The sequence below is a fragment of the Lissotriton vulgaris genome, chromosome 2_1, assembly GCF_964263255.1.
Source record: "Lissotriton vulgaris chromosome 2_1, aLisVul1.2, whole genome shotgun sequence".
NCBI classification, from domain to species: domain Eukaryota; kingdom Metazoa; phylum Chordata; class Amphibia; order Caudata; family Salamandridae; genus Lissotriton; species Lissotriton vulgaris.
In genome coordinates, this window is record NC_141687.1 from 149,422,420 (window position 1) to 149,437,336 (window position 14,917).

The window sequence follows — 14,917 nt, forward strand, 5'->3', positions numbered from 1 at the left end:
AACTCTGCATGCTCTGCGAAGGAGACCTTTTCCATTCTTAAAGAGCTTCTCAATGTTCCAGCTCCCACGCAGATATCCCTGGACCCCAAAGCAGCCGAGGAGAAATGCACCAGCCTGGCTAATTTCTTTGATAATAAAATAAAGAAAATCCTTTCCTCCCTACCCGCTACTAAGCAAGCCACCCCCGGATCAGCAAAGAATTGTACCCTTATGTCAAACAATCTCACTGACTCCTCCGAACCTCCCAACCTAGCCTCATTCGGACCGTTCACGGAAGAAGAAGTGGCATCCACCCTAGCAGCCACAAAAAGTGGCGCCCCCAGCGACTTAGTGCCCGTCCGGTTTACAAAAAACATCGCCCGGACTATTGTAACCAGACTCACGGCCCTTATTAACACCTCGTTTACACAAGGCGAAGTCCCTCAAAGCTGGAAGGAGGCCGTAGTCAAAGGCTTATTGAAGAAGCCATCTTTAGACCCCATGGACTGGTCCAACTACAGACCCATCTCGCTCCTCCCCTGGATAGGGAAGGTTGCAGAGAAACTTGCAAACAAACAGCTGTCCCACTTCCTGGAGGCAAACCTTCTCCTAAAAAACTCCCAAACCGGCTTCAGACCAGGGCAGGGGACAGACACCGCCCTCCTGGTCGCGGTAGAAAAAGCGAGGGAAATCATTGACACAGGAGGATCAGTGGCAGTGGTCCTCCTGGACCTCAGTGCGGCATTCGACACGGTCAACCATCAGGTCCTAGCCCAGCGCCTGGATAACATAGGCATACATGGCAGTGCGCTGAGATGGCTCACATCCTTCCTTTTCCAACGCTCCTTCCAAGTTTGGGAAGGAGAATGCCGCTCCCCCTCTATCCCCCTCCAGTGTGGAGTGCCTCAGGGCTCTTCACTGAGCCCCACGCTTTTTAACGTGTATATGGCCCCACTGGAGGAGCTGGTCGCTCCATTCGGAGTTACAATCGTCAGCTATGCTGACGACACCCAGCTGGTGGTGACTCTCTCACACCCCAAGCTAAAACCCTCCAACCTGCGTGACTGTCTTTCCACCGTCCATCAGTGGATGAGCGACTCGGACTTAAAGCTTAATGGATCTAAAACTGAGATCCTACTCCTCGGCCACAAAACCTTGAGTCTCCCTCCTGACATCTGGCCCGCCTGTATGGGCGACCCCCCGTCCCCCAAAACAGAGGTCAAGAGTCTAGGAGTGTGGCTAGAGACAGACCTCACCTTCCGGACTCAGGCGAGAAAAACTGCAGGCATCTGCTATGGGCTGTTGAGATCATGTAGGAAGGTACTCCCCCTACTTCCATTCCAGTCTCGTCTCTTGCTAATCCAAGGTCTAGTGCTAGCAAGACTAGACTATAGCAACGCTATCTACCTCGGCGCGCCGGAAACCACCTACCAGATCCTACAAAAAACCCAAAATGCCGCAGCCCGCTTGCTCACAAACACCCCTTCAAGAACATCGGCCAAACCAGCATTGAGAAAACTTCATTGGCTCCCAGTGAGGGAAAGAGTTGCGTTCAAGGCCCTCTGCCTAGCCCACAAAACCTTACACAACGCTGGCCCCCCCATTTTGAGCTCGTGGATCACCCCTTACAGACCATCGAGAGCGCTCCGGTCTGAACAGGGTAACCTCATCGCGGTTCCCAGGGTGAAGAAAGCCCGCTTTGGCGGTCGCAGATTCTCTGTAAACACGGCCAAAAAATGGAACGCTCTTCCCCCGAACCTTAGAGCGGAACCTAACCTCCTAAAATTTAGGAAGTCCCTCAAAACACTCCTTTTTCCCTGATCTACTTGAAGTCTCCTCCGCCCCCCCCCTGTAGGGCACAAGGTTCAGCGCTGGGATACTCGAGGGTGACTACGCGCTTTACAAAAAATCTAAAAAAAAAAAAAAAAAAACTTTTATGGAATAAAAGAAGATAATCTGCATGGGAGATTCTCTGGATGTCTTTTTATATGGACTAAGCTGAATTTGGGCTATTACATGTGGAGTGCTTCAATCCTTGTGAAATTGTATTGTGCCTAATCATTTGATTACGCAGCGAGGAGTTTGGTGTTTTCCTCCCATAATTTTGAAGCACCCTTAGAGTTTTTTGTTATGCTTGAAATAGATGGTGTGATACTTCTTTAGCGCTTGTGAAACTCCAATCAGCACCCGAAGTTTAGCCACTAGGAAGAAGCGCGGCCAGATGTTCCAACCTGTCTATGTTTTGCCCTATTTCTAGCAACTGGGGGGGTCTATAGGGCAGCCCGGGACACCAACAAGGGGGGCAGATTGGTCCCGCTCACAAGCCGGTGTCAAGGCCTGTGCAACGGCCCCCAGTGATGAGCGTCTGGAAGGGAGATAGACCTCGGAGAGACGGCGTTCGGACATAGCAATCTCCTTTTCTATGACTGCCGCCACTCTGGTTATAAAACGGTCCATAGTTCCAATCACTGGGCTCCCACCAGCAACTCCCCTTTCGCCCTCACTCCTGAGCAATTTGCCAGAACAGGTTGACATGTTTAGAGGTAAACCCTAGGGAGTCACACGCGGCCCACCTGAGCTCAGGGCTGGATGTAAGAGACGTGGCCCAGCCCAGCCTCTGTCAGCCCCTGACTGCCACAGACTGCCCGCCCTTTGCTCGGGCTTCGCTCGGCGTCCCGCTCGCGTCCCGCTGAGCGTCGTGCAGAACGTGAAGTAGGGGCGTTGCAGGTGGGGGGCGTGTCTGTCAGTGGGCGCGTCCATGTGCACCTGTGGAACGCAGGGACTCCTGGACTTCCGAGTCCCTGCTGCAGGCGTTGTTGATGTTATCCTGCTCCTCCCGCTTGCTAGCGCCTCACAGGCAGCGCTTCCTCGCTGAAGCCGCGAAGCGGCACCCGCGGAGCGGGTGCGGCGAGAGGCAGCGGCAGCACTCGGTCCCAAGGGCAGAGGGCAAGGAGCAAAGCAGCAACCTCCGGTAAGCTCCCAGGTGTCCCAAACAGTGGTGGTAACACACGCCTTTTTACTCTGGCCAGGCGGGGGGGCGTGTCTGTCAGTGGGCGCGTCCGTGTGCACCTGTGGAACGCAGGGACTCCTGGACTTCCGAGTCCCTGCTGCAGGCGTCGTTGATGTTATCCTGCTCCTCCCGCTTGCTAGCGCCTCACAGGCAGCCCTTCCTCGCTGAAGCCGTGAAGCGGCACCTGCGGAGCAGGTGCGGCGAGAGGTAGCGGCAGCACTCGGTCCCAAGGACAGAGGGCAAGGAGCAAAGCAGCAACCTCCGGTAAGCTCCCAGGTGTCCCAATCAATATTTTAGGGTCCTTGTGGGGTGACTTGAAACTCTAGAAGGAAAGTGCCAACGGAAAGCTATTTATTGCACACAAAGTCAATTTTAGGATGTCCACGCCAAGAACACTTGAACTCATTGCAGTTCCATCTGTGTATTCTGCAGTTGGAGAGGAAAGAGGAGGAGAAGCAGTGGAGTTTGAACATGATCCTGGGAAAGAGTTTACTTATGTATGCGATCTGAAAATGAACATTTTCATAGTGATTACATGCTTTTCAATTTTGGTATAAATACAGTATTCCAACTAAGCAAAGATTCTAATGTAGTAGGCTGGGCTGCTCACAGGAGAGCTACTTCCAAGTAGCTGGAGAGATAATAGTAGTTCATGATCTACTGGTTGGAGGAGTCTGGTATACTCTCTATAGTTTTATGGTTTTTTTTAACATGTTTTCTTAAGTGTTGTGCTTTTACCTTTCATATTAACTTGGGGCATACATTTTGTTCATGTGTAGGAGGACTTATGTGATAATAGGGGTAGGTGTGGAAGAGTGCATGACACCTTTGGTGTTGAGCTCATGGAATTGAATCCTGCAACGCTGGTTGTGTGTTAGTGGTCCTTCCTATGAAGCAAAGTATATCTTAGAAACAATAAATCTGTATCTTCCAGAGAACTAAGTTCACTGATGGTCTGTGACACCAACACCTAAAGTTAACCTAACCAAAGTCCAATCTCTTTCCACATTACTATATCTTCTCAGTCCTAAACATATGCCATACCCCCTAACCTAACCCTAAAACACGTTACCTTACATTATTCAACAGAGCATACTTTACACTAACCTAGACCTTTACCCCTAACCTAACCCTAACCCTAAACTAACTTCTTTCTAAACCATTCCCTTACCCCTTGTAATGCATTTTTCACAATTTTCTATTACTTTTTGTAGTCTAAATGTCTACATTTTCGTTTCTTTTCATTTATTACTTAATTTTTGAATTATATTTTTACTGTATGCCTCTTTAGAGTGAGCGTGAGAATGTATAATACTCTACCAGCAGCAACATGACTAATGCTAGCTGTGGAAAAGGCATTTCTAGTCCACCAGTTTTCTTTCTTACAACATAGTCATGTGTTAGTTATTCACAGTTTCATATTCCCTTAGCTTAGTGCTAAATGAATTATTCATCATGGAAATCGAATTAGATTTTTAAACTCCCAGCTTTTGACAATATGGTGTATAATATATCCACCTAAAAACGGTGCTCAATTTGTGCCGGTGGTTTGCGGTGCTTGGCATCGACATTTAATTACCAACACTAGCGCTTGTGACAATCTGGCACAAGATAACACTGTCTGGCTAATTAAGGGATGACTACAACAACAGTTAATTATTAATTCAATAAACATTAAAAATTATTATTACCTGCCCCCAGACCATTCTTATAGCTTTGGGGGCCTGAAATAGCCCGGATTGTCTCACTTGTTGGAGAGTGATGGTTAGTAGCTGTGTTGTTACTATCATGGTCAGCATAGCAGGGGCAATGTGTGGTGCAAGCAGCAGTGGCCTCCTGATGAGAGCCCTGGCACTTATTTTATTACAAATTAAACACTGCTAAAAACTTTGGGGCATATTTGCAGGCCCTTTACGCCGCTGCTGCATCACTTTTTTGATGCACCTGCGGCGCAGTCTGGTGCTCGATATTTACAAGGCCACGTAAAGCCATCCTGCGTTTCATTTCATGTCCTTGTAAACACGGCCCATTTCCGAGCAGGACTTTGCGTGAAGGCGCGTTCCATGGGTGCTGGTGTAAGGGTGTTCCCAAGTAACACCCATAGATTCTGCTGCATTCCCAGATTTACAATATTTTGTAATCCTGGGAATGCACCAGAATCCAACTGCTCCTTGTTTTTTCCTCTTTCGATGGAAAGAGCAAAACTCCTCGTTTTTGTGCAGGAGGGTGTCCGTTCCTGCACAAAAACAATCATACCCATAACGCAGGTGCAAGGGTGCCTGCTTTGGCGCATGGCATTGAATTGTGCGCCAGCGCAGGGGAGAGCTCGGGGATACGTCATATTGTTGTGACTATGATGGATCCCTTTGATTTGAAAGGAACGCGGCTTCACCGTGCTAAGTTACTTTCTTGTAAATAAGGCCCATTGTTTTAACTTCTAGTGTCAGGTTCTCGCGTCTGCCTCAAACATTCCCACAAATTTGAAATGTAAAGCATTTGTTTACAATAGCACTGGAAATGAGAAGTAACTCCCACAAATCATGTAGAAAAACAGATACCCGAGAACAATTAATTGGAAATGAGAAGTAACCCCCACAAATAATGTAGAAAAACATATACCAGAGAACAATTAATGGTGCTGGCATTCTGCATACATTTACTGTTGTTCGAGGACAAGATGAACTAAAAGTTGAATATTTGTTAAATCAAAATGAAGCAATACCAACTCCATGATGACCACCATGCGGTTCTGTTATCCTAACTTTACATCCTTCCTACTTAAAGAGTTCTTTCATTTTTTTTAAAGACAGCGCATGCGCAGTGGGGCCGGGAGAGGGCAGCCGCCCACGGGTGGTGGTAAGGGCGAGGGCCGCGGATGAGAGCGCTGGGTGCCACTGCCACGACTCGGTCTCAACAGCAGCTGTGTCCTCCTCTTCGGGGTTGAAGTGTGTCCAGTTTTATCCCCCTCAGTCCCACAGCACCGACACCGCTTCGCGGGGTGAACTGGGAGGGGGCATTCTTCTTCCTCATCTAAAGGCTGTTCAGGCGGCGGCGGCCCACAGAGGACCGGCAGGGGAATAGGACCGTAGACGTACCCGGGCCGAGTTCGACTTGGCCCCAGCTGCAGGCCCATTTCGCCCTGCTGGGCTGGCTTCGTCCTGGCTCGCGCCCTGGTGAGGGGGCAGCACAGGCAGCGCGTGCGGTGGCGCATAGGAAGAGGGAATGCCCCGGTGTGCGTCTTCATGGAGGTGGGGCAGGGGCCCGTGATGTTACCATGCTTGCCAGCCGGCGCCAGCATCAGCAGGGACTTGTTGCGCTGCCTCGACCGGGTTCCATATTCATGACCCTCAACAGAGATCTGCAGAGGGTGCAGGCCCAGCCGGAGGGGGTGGGCGCAAGCACAGAGTGGGGTCCTCAGAGAGTTAGGCCCCCAAGAGCGGGGCAAAGGAGGGGGGCCAGTTATGTAACCAGGGGTGGACCCTCTTCGCGCCAGCAGCAAGCATGAGCCATAATTCTGTATTTCATTGACTCCAGTGTCATCATCCCTGCTGACCGGGCAGACTCGGCCGCTCATGTGTCGGTTGAAAGGCAGCCGTCAGGAGCAGTCAGTGTCTTCATGGAGGCTGGTATGGAGGAAGCAGGCAGGGGTGAAGATAGCGCAATGTCCGGTAGGATCTTTCCTGTCACATGGCAGGTTCCGGGATGCTGATTTTACGACGAGTTCTGATTTATCCCCCTCAGTCGCGCATCTTGGCTGGACAGATGCAGATGGACCAGGAGGGGGAAGCAACAAACAACTTCTTCAGGGAATCAGACACCAGGCAGATGCAGCCAATAGTCTTTCAGCAAACTGTGGGAGGCATTGTGACGTCGTGGCAATGGACTGAAATACAAAGGTGACGTCACAGCTTAGCTCTAGTTTTGGATCATACAAAATGACAGAGCAAAACTAGGGCATTAGTCCTTCACTGTGACGAGGCTGTAAACCTTTGAGGGTTAAACGAAAAGTAACAATGTCACTTGTTTCACTCTGCCTTTCGGTGGCTCAGGAAAGATGAGAGAGGAAGCATAGACGCAGTGAACGGTAAAAACACACATGATGCATGAATTGACAAACCCCATCTGACACAGTCGAAACATGCCAAATAAAATCACCCTTACAGCACCCGTGTCATTATGCACATTCATCACTGATATTACTATTACTAACGGCTGAAGGAAAAAACACACCTAATGCTGACTGCTCCGTGAAGCACAGCGCTCTCTTTTACACCCGTGGAGTCATGCACCTCATCACCTCTTACACGTGCAAGATCCCGGGAACTGACCCTCCATTCATTAATGGCTCAACACCCCGCACCAAGCGTCACAGGGATACTCCATTCTGACATGCTCAGTAATGTCCACCCTCGCTTATCTCCTTCCCACTTGTTAGCACAGTCCCTTCCAAAATGGCTGCAGGTCCAGGCGTCCCTAGGTAAAGGTCACCTGAGGTCAGAAGAGCCTTTACATCTTCCAAATCCTGCTCTGGTTGGATCCATGAAATACCTCTGCACTGATTCCATTCAGAGAATCCCCCCTTTGTAAAATGATTGCGAACCTTGTGCTGCCCCTCTAACTAATGCGGAGGGGCCCCCTCTCAGGTTACGGCAGGCCTCCGGAGCACCTGTTGTACAGGAAGGCCCCCCCCAACCATTCAGGGGCTCCAACCATTCAGGGGCCACCCATGCAGCCCAAGGCTGGTGGATATCTGTGAGACATGTAAGATTCAGGGGTCCTTCTTCTCATTGTGCAGTGTGCCAGGTCAGCATTATGCATTATGCAGATGATATCACTGCTCCGGGTGGAAGCCTGCTTGATGGGAATCAAGATCGTACCGGGGGAAACCCAATAAACCCTTGTAGGCTTGGGCAATGATTATTTCAGGTCAAAGGAGTGCTACAAGGGATTTGTTTATATGATATTTAAGATCAGTTGGGAGTCGTATCAATAGTATCAAACTCCAGTGTAACAAGTATCACATATTTACTAAAATAGAAAGCAAACTTATGGAAGGCAAAGGAAACACGGAGAAATTATGAAATCTGTTCTTCAAAAATTTTTTATATAAATTCAATAAAGTAAATTTCAATTCAAAGTATGGGGAGACATACATAGAAAGCAAAAAAGAAGTGAAAAGGGGTACATATCACTTCACCGCATCGATTCACAACTTAAACATCAACTCCAATCAATTTATAACAACAACCAAAAGAAATCAATTAGTGATGGTTGTATGCCTGTGCACAAGCAACAGAAAAGGAGATGATGTAACTGTCGACGTTTCGGTCTTATATTGCTGCCGTCGTCAAGACCATCATCAGGACCATGAAGTTCATTTGCAGGTAAAATAAACCCCCTGAAAATTCCATTTATATTATTCTCATATGGAATTCTGTGTATTAAAAACGATTCTCATACGAAGCGTATGTGGTCTCAGCGATGAGGTGAATTATACCATACTGAGATACAAGGCCAGTAAAAGAAATTTTTGATTTGGAACGGATGGCAGGATGTCTCTCGGTCACGTCGCGAACAATCTGTATCCCGATACAGATTGTTCGCGACGTGACCGAGAGACATCCTGCCATCCGTTCCAAATCAAAAATTTCTTTTACTGGCCTTGTATCTCAGTGGTATAATTCACCTCATCGCTGAGACCACATACGCTTCGTATGAGAATCATTTTTAATACACAGAATTCCATATGAGAATAATATAAATGGAATTTTCAGGGGGTTTATTTTACCTGCAAATGAACTTCATGGTCCTGATGATGGTCTTGACGACGGCAGCAATATAAGACCGAAACGTCGACAGTTACATCATCTCCTTTTCTGTTGCTTGTGCACAGGCATACAACCATCACTAATTGATTTCTTTTGGTTGTTGTTATAAATTGATTGGAGTTGATGTTTAAGTTGTGAATCGATGCGGTGAAGTGATATGTACCCCTTTTCACTTCTTTTTTGCTTTCTATGTATGTCTCCCCATACTTTGAATTGAAATTTACTTTATTGAATTTATATAAAAATTTTTTGAAGAACAGATTTCATAATTTCTCCGTGTTTCCTTTGCCTTCCATAAGTTTGCTTTCTATTTTAGTAAATATGTGATACTTGTTACACTGGAGTTTGATACTATTGATACGACTCCCAACTGATCTTAAATATCATATAAACAAATCCCCTGAAATGATGGGAATCAAGGTAATGGCTTTCCTCAAGCAGGCAGCAGAGACATTTGGCGACATGTGCTGCCAGAACTTTGGCCAAGTAGGGAAGAAATGAGATGGAAGAGTAATTATTCGGTGTGTGTGGATCAGCTCCAGTTTTTAGGTCGAGCAGACCTACTCTCAATGCGTAGGCATTGAGAGTGTCTGCTTCAGACCTTTTGTGGCCCGTATTTAGGAATGTGGACAGCTACCAGACGCGCGCTTTGACGAGGTCAGATTTCACCTCGGGAGCGAGCGTCTGGTAGCTGCGCATGCGCAAAGCCGTTTCTCACACACAGACACAGGCAGCCCCCACCCCTCTGCATGCATGCACGCACGCACACACACACACACACACACAGGCGCGCGCATGCACACGCAGGCATACGGCACACATACAGGCACACATACAGGCACACTATCCCCTACCTCGCATTCTCTCTCAATCACACACAGTCACGCATGCGCACACACGTTCCCTCGCGCACACATGCACACACGCGCACACACACTCCCCCCCTCATCCCCCCCCAGACATGCACGCACGCACTTTACATCAGCCCTGGGCCCCACTCACCAACTGCGCTCTTCCGGCGGGGCTCCTCACGGCGCGGCGTCTCCTCATCTAAATCGGGGCTCCCTCAGGTCAGAGGAGCCCCGCAACAGGCGCCACACTCCTCCTTCTCCCCGGCCCCCTCCTGGGGACCCGGGCTACACCGGACGGCAGGGCGCTCCATGCGCCGGCAGCTCGCGGACCTCGGGAGGCGGGACTTCCGGTCGGCCGCGAGCGAATTGGCCGGCCGGCCGGCCAAGAGCTTCCGGGTCGCTGCGGGCAGCGCGGCGGCGCCTGCCTCCCATGGGATTTTTTACACCCCTTAGTGCTTGTTTCAAATTAAATTTTGTCTACATACACAGCTATTAACTCGGTCACGCAGAACAGTGCTAAAAGGCACGACCAAGATTTAATTTTCGTATTTTGTTATTTCGCTTAAATGAAATCAGGAGATCGGACTGGGGAGAGAGCGCGTGTGTGCGTGCCTGCGTGCGTCCTCCCTCCCCTCAAAAACAACAGACTGGGCGTTGAGCAGAGAAGCTTTTACTTTGGTTTAGCCTGAGGCCTTGTGAAAGGTGTTTTTTTTTTGCTGCCAGTGTAGGTCCGATATGCGATCCATCTGTGAGAAATGCCAAATCAGTATGTAGAAAAATGAAATGAAACCCGAGCCTAGGCCAGAGCGTGCACTCATTACCGTTTGGCCCTGATCCAAGGCGCCGATAATGGCAGCCCGTTCAGCCACTGGTAAGCTTTGTGTTGGTTTTTGGGAATTCACGCTTAAGAAGTGTGTCGATAGGGGTGGGATGGCGAGGTGATCTGTTGGCTCTTATGTATAGCATTACTGCTAGCGTCACTCCATTTGACCCTAAGCATGACAACTTCATAGCGCTGTGCACCCTTGAAGGGGGTAGGGAGGGGGGCAGTTTCAGAAGAGCCTCATCAATGCCAGGAACCTCCACACACCCCTCGTTTCCTCCTTTCGCCCCTCCCTGCTCGTCTTCTCAGCTGTGCTGTATACCAAAGGCTTGCGAACTTCTCCTTTCTGTGTACTTGGCATTTCCGTGTACACACCTACCTACATTGCCCTTCGCCCTCCACCATCTACGGCACACAGCCCTGTTCCACGTGAGCATTTTACTCAAGGCTGTAAAGGACAGGCATAGCTGGTCTCTATTTCTGGGCCTCTAAGCCAGACCAGCCCGGGTGATTGGCCAACTGCTGCTGGAATTGACCCCTCTAATCGATACTCCAGTCTCCAGCCGTGGAGGGGGAAACACATGGACGCCTGCCTTGTATAAATAAATACCGCTCCCACTAATTACACCCATTTTGAGTCTTGGTGTTGATGCTGTGCTGTCTGGCTGTTGGTACACACGATAAGGCTTGCCTTTTTTCGGTATTGTAGTATTTACGTGTACCCTCCTGACAGTCATCTATGTCCCTTTTGGCCCTTCAAATGCTGCAGAGGCACGTTGGACAGGTCTGGTGTCATCACTATTCTATGATACACTGAACATAATCTTCACAAAAGTTATTTACAAATGTTTAAGCTATTGTCATTATAAATTACAATAACTTTTATTTAAGTATTAATTATTTTAAAAAAATTAAAAGCCATTGTTATTTGTAATATCAATACATCTATGTCACGTACATACCACACATATTGCATTGCAAATGCTATAGGTGTCACATTTGCGAAAGTTAAAACTATTGGCATTGTAAATGACAAAGCTATTAATTTCGCTATTTTCAAAACCAACACATGAATAAAATATTTGTCGTTTGCAATACTAATAGCTCAAACTTTCCTAATGCGAGACCTATTGCATTGCAAATGCTTGTTATAATAATGGGACTACTGTCGCTTTCTTAAAGGATCTAGAAACTTTACCTTGATTTATTTAGGATAAAGCGAGATCAGGTAACAGAGAAAACACTTCTTTTAACACTTGTGGAGGACAGATATCAGAAGTAGAGACAGATTTTACTTTAGCCAAGAGGTCAATGAAATGTGCCTTGCTGATTATAGGCAGTTTGACTAATGATTTAGGATTCCTATCAACAGTAGGTACATTTCCAGAAGGGGAGTTTAAAAGAATGCTGTCTTTGATTCCTTTAATTTTTTTCAACAAAAAAAGAGTGGAGTCCTACACAGGAGGATTGAGCAGGGGGTATTTTAACAGTCACTCCATTGTATTTTGCTGTTTCTGTCATTGCATCCAGAAAAATGATACAACAAGTGACATCATACCTACAACAAGTCAGTTGCATAAGATAAAGAAGCAGCAACCATGCTTTGTGTATAACATTGAAAAAGCTTTGACTTAAAGCCCTGGTAACACCACGACAATGTTGCTGCTCCTGAGTTTCAAAAAGAGAAGGGAACTCCAGAAAGAAAAGATCTCTCTTTACAGGATTTCCCTTCCCCTCCAACACTCACCTGGCATGACGTCACGCCATAACGAGTGAGAAGTGAGCAGTGTGAGCATGCGCACATCGATGTGCCTGCTGTCACTGCAGTCCGGGAAAAAAATGGACCACCTGTGCCAGGGCACAAAACAGAGCCCGGTAGAGACCCGTTTCGAGGCCCCCTTTGAAAAACTGCCGGTGCTCAGCATCACTTAAAGCCCTGCTATCAGGGAATGATGGTTCGTACACAATAGGAAATATATCCTTAGATTTGTTAGTTGAGTTCAGAATTTTTCCAGAAAGGGAGACCGCTTTAGCTTGTAGAATAGCATTTTTATATTGTTGAAACTGGGCCTTATAGGTTTTGTCGGTGAGTAATTTCTTCGCCAGTTATGATCAGTCCAGCAAAGAGCAAATTTGGCAATTTTGAGATCATTTGCAAACCATTTATGGGCATTATGGCACCTGGCAACCCTGACTTTCCGTAGGAGAGTGTGTACATTGCTGGTAGCTGTTAGCCAAGCTGTGGTATTTTCCTATTGTTGATTAATGTCAATCTGTTTTGTAGGCAAAATCGAGGTCAGCGAGTAATAAAAGGCATTGGTGTTGACACAAGCCTAATACCTAGTTAATGTTCCAGAGCTGGCCTGGGGTTTAGGAATGGCCAGGTCAGCAAGAGTGAATTAAATTAGGAAATGGTCAGACCAGACACAGGGTGGGACTGTCAAATTGGACATAGAGATTTAGATAGTCCTTACTTGATCTAGGGTGGGCCCTTTGGTATAAATAGGGGACATCACGTGCTATTCAAAATTTAGGCTACGTTCAGTGGTTATGTTATTGCTATTTAGAAGCCCTCGATTAGATAGGCAAGACAAGGTCTTCTGCTCTAATTGATGCTCAGCTGAATAACATTCTCGCCACTTTTTGGGACTGTAACAACTTTTTAAAAATCCTTCATCTCCCCATATCCCTATAGTGCACTCACACAACCAACACTCATGAGACTTTTCAACATCTGAGTTGCATAAAATACAAAGAGACATATTGACAAGCCCCTATCGCCACCACAACGCCACTTTGTCTAACGTCGGGGTCGTAATAAGGGTTTCACCTTATTTTCAAGGCAGCTTTAAGCCACCTGACGTCGCTTAACGCTGCCTGGTAAATAAGACACCCTTTCATGCTATACTAAGCGTGAAAGGTGCGGGCAATGATTGTTGTGGTGGGCGTTCCACCGCAACACCCATTGATTTTGACACTGCCCCATACAAGGGTGGCGTAAATATGGGGCAGCGCCAAAATTAAGATCACAGAAAACCTGTTCTTACCCTGGCGCAGCGAGAATACATTTTTAATTACTCCTCTTTTTGGCTGTTTCCATGTGTGCTGTGTTGTGCAACGCACATAGAAACAGTAAAATGCCATTGATTGTTGATGTGCAGGAAGGTGTTCTATCCTGCACATAAACAGTCATTTAAAAAAATATGTTTTGCAACTTCTATGTGTGCTGCACTAGTTAAAATTAGATTGATTATCCTAACAAAGTCTAGTCCCACTTACCCAATAAATCTAAGTGGACACATTTGTCATTTAGTATTTTTTACTCATTTTTTCATTTTTCAAAAAACTTCATTCATGTAGGGCTGGAGAATGATACCATTTCAGTAGCAAAAATTAGCATAAAATGACACTTTTTAAAACATAAATGTTTTCAATCAATGTGAATGAGACATATTTACATTTACACAATAAATACAAAAACACAGACAAAAAATGCCTATTTTCATTGAACGTTTTAAGGCACCAGTCCTGATGTACAACCTACAAACAAGCAAGGGACCTTTCGATATTTTTGCTAGCCCGCTCGCTTGACTATGCTGGAACTTGGCAATTACTGAGGTCAAATATCAGGTGGAATTTATCTGCAATTAAAGTCCTGACATGCCCTTCCTAATCTTGTTCCAGTATCGTGTCAACGCGTTTCGAACCCACGTGTTATTGAGGGGTTCTCCTCAGGACCTGGACTGGAGACTGTCCTGTACTGTGAAGTGTAATAAAGAATAACATCGTGTAAGAACCACTGATCCCTTCTGCAATTTACATACGCATTCACTCTATCTTAACTACGAATACCTGAAATGTGGCATTTACGAAGCAACAGTATTCATTTTCTCAGGGGGACTGTAATTCTGTATATCTGTAGGTATACAAAAGATCGTATCAGGACCACTTAGGTTAGCTACAGTGTTTTCTTGTGACAAGCTCGGCAACAACAACATCACTCTGCATGTTTGGCAATCCTACCTCGAGGCGAAATTCTTTTTGCAGATGATTAAGACTTTATTATAGCTGCCCGGTGCTATTCGCTGCAAAGAGAGTGAAACATCGTTTGAGTTGTCTGCACACAATATCGGACAGGTACACAACTCATCTGGAACGTCATTTAAACATACCTCGTGGGCAAGGGAGTCGCGAGTAAATCGCGGTTGGTGCAAGGGGTTTTACTTCATGATTCTGCCGAGTCTGTTGGTAAAATGTGAGCCGCCCATTACGACCGTGTAACTGCAAGGCGCGTTCATAAACAGTTTTACTTGTATGCGCCGGGCACTTACGATTGCACATACACCGGCACTCCGTTTGTCTCACCGCTCTCGACTTCGGCGTCTGGCGTCAGCCCATGGGGCCGGGATTGTCGGTGTTTTCTGCA